Consider the following 5,583-nt stretch of genomic DNA (forward strand, 5'->3'; position numbering starts at 1 on the left):
TTTTGTTATGAAGACTGTTGTTTTTTTCCCTAGTAGAAACGCAGTTTGATTATAGCTTCAGTGGAGAGTCTGAGAGTCCAAGGGTTAAAAAATGTAATGAAATACCCAATATTTCAATAATCACATGTAATTTTATTAGGTGTCCCTTACAATCCAATTTCTTCTCTGTGAGAAGGGATTTTTGCTTATTCAGTCCATATGCAAATATGTATGAGAATTATTTACGGTATCTTCCATAGAGATTTAATCCTTCACCTTTTCCCCAAAATGAAAATACAAGAAATTCCCAACAGAGTATCATCTCTGAATAACACATTACTCACTGGCATGAACTGAAGTTTATTCAGAAATATTCGAAGAACCATTTCAGTCCAGCAAGAATCATAGCTCCGTGCATGCCAGCAGCGCTAGCTGGAGTCACTCTCTTGGTTCACCGAACAAACAGCAGCCAAGCAAGTGTTACTTCCACATCTCTTTCCACTACCGTGGGGGATAGAGCTGCTGGTTTGCTGATTTTCTAGTGCAATGTCATTTTTACTTTTGCCTTTGCAATTCTCCTCCCACTTAGAGAACCTGTTAGCCAAAGAGAGCACTGTGAATATTATATGATTAGAACGTAAGATTTTTTTAAATGCCTTGTGTCGTTATTTCTAGAGGCTGATAACTGTTTCTTGTGTGTTGCTGTTGGGATCCTTAAACAGTTTTATTATTGAAAAGCTGAGAAAAAAAATGGAATCCTTAACACCCCTAGTGTCTTCCCTGTCCTGTGATACTATTCACTTGATGAACATTTAAATAAAAAGCTTTTGCCTGTGTAAACTGCTTTCCCTCTGATTCTTGTACATGGTAAAACTGGAAGGTTAAAACTCATAGTTTGAGAGCCTGATCCATTAATATTGAGCCTGTACAAACAAAGCTATAAGCTCCCCAAAGCAACTGTTTCGGGGATCTTGATATTTTTCCTCCACAAGTTCTAGTTTAAAAGCAACTTCAACATGAAAATGACCTATCTTCTGGGTCTAGATAGTTGATTGAAACACTTTTCTGCAAATAAATAACCTTTCTTATTTCAGAACTATTTGGATTTTTCCCTAATTTTCTTTTTTTGCTTGATAAGGCAGTTCTTTCTGCTTTTGTTTGACTGTGTAACTCCAATGTCAACTATCTTGATTTACACTCTTGATTTTTCTGAGATATTATTTTAATAAGGCATAACTGTGACAATAAAACTGATGTAATCAGTAAGTCACCTAAGCAAGGCTTGAATTTACATAAATTGCTCTTGAATTAGAATTATTCCAGGACTTCAGATGTATATCTCAACAATGATATGAATGTACGTATATCTGGATAACCATAGAATCTTAGAATCTTTTGATCTGGAGGAGAACTTGAAAGGCCACATAGGCCAACTCCCCTATGAACAGAGACACCTACAGCTCAGTCAGGTGCTCAGAGCCCTGTCCAACCTGGCCTTGAATGTTTCCAGGGATGGGACACATCCATCACATCTCTGGGCAACCTGTTCCAGTGCCTCACCAACCTTAGTGTAAAAATCTTCCTTATGTCCAATCTGAATCTCTGCTCTTTCAGTTTGAAAACATTTCCCCATGTCCTGTCATCACAGACCCTGCTAAAGAGTCTATTCCCTTCCTTCTTAAAGCCTCCTTTTAGATATTGAAGGGCCTCTTTCAGGTCTCCCTGGAGCCTTCTCTTCTCCAGGCTGAACAGCCCCAGCTCTCTCAGCCTGTCCTTGTAGGGGAGGTGTTCCATCCCTTGAATCATTTTCATGGCCCTCCTCTGCATGCACTCTTACAGATCCATATCTCTCATGTACCGAAGACTCCGCATCTGGACGCAGTACAATAGGTGAGGTCTCACCAATGCAGAGCAGAAGGGCAGGATCACCTCCCTCACCCTGCTGGCCATGCTTCTTTTGATGACGCCCAGGATATGGTCGGCTGGCTTTTTGGGCTGTGAGAGCACATTGCTGGCTCAGGTCATCCTTAATTGTCAGGAATACCTATTGGTGTAGAAGAGTTAAATTAACAGGTCAATTTAAAGCCTGAATTTATTATTTGAAAGCTTTTTGGAGCCTTTTTCAATTCCATTAAAAATGAGGTGGGTATTATGCTGGAGCATTTCCAGTACCCAAAGAAATCATGCCACGAGAAGGTCTGGTAGTAGATTCCCCAGAGATTTCAAATATTACTTAGGAAGAACAGCATTTTTTTATGAAGCTTGCTATGCCATTTGTACACTTATTAGTATGTCTGTAACTTGCAGTTAAAAATGTTATCCTGAGAATCTCAATACTATGGGCTTCAAAATGACTGAGTTAATTTAGAAACTATTATATAAATCTATAGAAACATCTTTTCCCTTGGGAAAAATGTGATCTACTCAGAAAAGCCAAATTATCTATTTCTATAAAGTGAGATTTAATTATATGTGTGGGTGAAATTATAATAGCATATTTTTAAAAAATGTGTGATTGTTTCTGTTCATATAATTCTTCACACAATAAATGGTGAGATAATGGAGTGAGAAATGCCATCACAGGAAATTTCCTACCCATAGATAAAATTTAGCTTTGGAAACAATCTATCAAAAGCTACATTCTGTTGGATGGCTTGGCAACTTTTGATAACATTACAGAAGTAGATTAACTCTCAAAAGTAGCATGTCTTAAACAAAACATACATAATATCTTTATCCATAATGTTAAACAATTCATTGTCTTTCAGATGGGAATCTCTCTAGAATTCTCTGACCTTTGTGTCTCTTATAATACGTAGGAAGTAATAATTAAGAATAATCACAACAAAAAGTAATTGCTTTCCAGATAGACTTCACTTTTCTGGATCGGGCTGTGTTACACTATATCTGCTTCATGAATATCTGATGAATACTGAATATCAGTCTAGAGCACTTGAGTACTTCCCTGACATGAATAGATCTGTCCATGTGCTTAATCTTGTATTTGCAGAATGAGAGAAAGAAATATTTTATCTTGTTTTGAATTGATAACTGATGCTAACATTACAGCTGTGATCAGTACTTGATACTGGCAATGGAAATTAAACAAAATATTACATTTATACATTTATAAATTGTATTATTTGTCTTAAACCACATAAAATAAAATCTGGCTTTCAATTCTACATCTAATTTAGTATTTTTTTCTTCTACATTTGTTATCAGACTCCCTACTGAGCATAGAAGACATAGGGATCTGCCATATTTCAGGGCTGCATAAAAGTGGGCCGTATCTGTTTAATATGCCTCCCAGTGTGCCTGATTTGCTTTTCTAGGCAGAGCTAATGTTTAACATCTCATTGTTAATGTATAATAAAGGGATATTTTTACTCCTTTATCTTTTGATAGATTTAACACTGTGTCCTTCATAATTTAGTACTCTATAACCCTGCTGCTGAACCATTTGTGGATCCTGGAGTTTAATCACAGTATACTATCAAGAATACTATAATGAAGTCAACTAATGTACTGAAAAGACTATGTTTTATGACAGTGAGTCCATGTAAAGGAAACACACTTCAGCTGTTGCCACTTCTCTTGTGGAAGTTAGCATATTCACCTCCAAGGTTATTTGATTTTTAGTAGATAACAAGCAGTCCAGTTAATTGTCCATACAAAATAATCTTTTTTCTTGGATGTAAAGAGTGAGCTTTCAGAGTGTGTATTCATACAGTAAATGAGACAGAAAATGAACTGGGCAACAGTTATCTCGTGCCTTCTGCACTTGTCCCGAGTTGACCCTCTAACATTTCCACAGTGACAATGCTAATCGTGTCAGCTTGTGCTTTCTGCTATTAGACCTTGACCTGAAGTAAAGATGAAGACATTTGAGACATTTTAGATACACACAGGATTTTCTCTTCTACTAGTAAGAATATGCATTGTTCTGGTCAACGTTTTCTTTTGGGCAAACAATGCAGACATTCACATGCTGACTATAGCTGAGTGAATTTCATAATTCAGCAAGGACCTTAAGATATTTGCAGTTAAATATAATGTTCTGGCTTGGTTTGCAAGACAAATGTCCACTCCTACAAACTAAGATGATGGCTTTTTGAATATATTTAAAGAAATAATTCTCTGTTCTTTTTGACATGCTTTTTGGTGCAGTGGCTATCTTCCCATGCACAAATAGCATCCAGGCTATCAGATACAGAATACTCTTATATTACAAATAGCAGGTGGTAACATGTGAAATGGATACTTGAAGTTGTCCTAAGTTCACCTTAGGACCTCACTGAAAATTTCCTCTGTGGTGGATGGATTGTGAACATCACTCCTGCACCTCTTGGCTTTGCCTGCACAGTAATTACAACTAAATTGCTATGTACTCATTTCAGTTTTTTTCTTGTGTAACAGACTAGGTCGTAGTAAAATCATGTCCAAAGGAAGTATTTGCATTTTCAACTGTTTAAAAGTGTCATATTTTTTCCTAACAATTTATGAAATTATTTTCACATAATTTATACATCAAAACCCAGTTTATGTGTGTTACTATAACTATACCCTGTCCAGGTTAAAATTAGTTTTAAGTGGGGTAGATCATAGGGGTTAGCAAAGCAGGTACTCTTCTATCCAGTAAGGTACCTGAGAAAGTGGAAGACTCCAAATGAAGGAGTGTTTTGTTTCCAATAAAACTATCTAGAACAACTGAAGACTGCAGGAGTTAGAAGGTTATAATTTGTATAAGGTATGGAACATCTTTTTCATCCAAATGTTTTAAAAGCAATTAATCATCTAGTTAGTAGTAAACAAATTAAATCTAGATATAGCCTCATTGAAAATAAACCAAATTTGTCTTATTGTAGAATCATAGAATCACCAAGGCTGGAAAAGTTTGCCAAGATCATCCAGTTCATCCATTCACCTACCGCCAATACTTACTCACTTAACTATGTCCCTTAGTACCACAACTAAAACTTTCTTGAATACCTCCAAGGACAGTGACTCCACAATCTTCCTGGGCAGCCTGTTTCAGCACCTGACCACTTCTCTGGAGAAGTTTGTCCTGACGTCCAACATGAATCTCCCCTGGCAAAACTTGCAGCCATTCCCTCTAGTCCTGTCTCTAGTTATGTGGGAGAAGAGGCTGACCCCCACCTCCCTCCTTTGAGGGAGTTGTAGAGAGTGATAAGGTCTGCTCTGAGCCTCCTCTTCTATGACTTAACAATTCCAGTTCCCTCAGCCTCTCTTCATAAGACTTGTGCTCCAGAACCCTCACAGGTTTGCTATCCTTCTCTGGACACACTCTAGGGCCTCAATGTCTTTTTTGTGGAGAGGACCCAAAACTGAACACAGCATTCAAAGTGTGGCCTCACCAGAGCTGAATACAGCGGGCAATCATGTCCCTGCTCCTTCTGGCTGCATTATTTCTGATACAAACCAGTCTTATTAGAGATGCATATGTTTTGGGATTATTCTATTTTATGAGTTTCCAGTGATCTTTTTTATGATCAAACCAGTTTTTAAATCAGCAAATAAAACAAACAACAACTCTGGATCAGCTGCAGGACATCAGCGTTTCACTTATTTTGATCTCAGGTG

The 5,583-nt window shown here is 37.3% G+C and overlaps 1 long non-coding RNA gene across 1 annotated transcript; it reads right to left on the bottom strand.

The window, feature by feature from the left end:
* Positions 1–8: 8 nt before the first annotated feature.
* On the bottom strand, positions 9–5,132 carry LOC109366890. Its single transcript, XR_002113571.1, has 3 exons — positions 4,972–5,132; positions 1,882–2,023; positions 9–573 (listed from the first exon to the last, which is right to left on the bottom strand). It is a non-coding gene; the product is annotated as an uncharacterized LOC109366890 (long non-coding RNA).
* Positions 5,133–5,583: the final 451 nt, after the last annotated feature.

This window comes from Meleagris gallopavo, chromosome 3 (assembly GCF_000146605.3).
Source record: "Meleagris gallopavo isolate NT-WF06-2002-E0010 breed Aviagen turkey brand Nicholas breeding stock chromosome 3, Turkey_5.1, whole genome shotgun sequence".
Taxonomy (NCBI): Eukaryota; Metazoa; Chordata; class Aves; order Galliformes; family Phasianidae; genus Meleagris; species Meleagris gallopavo.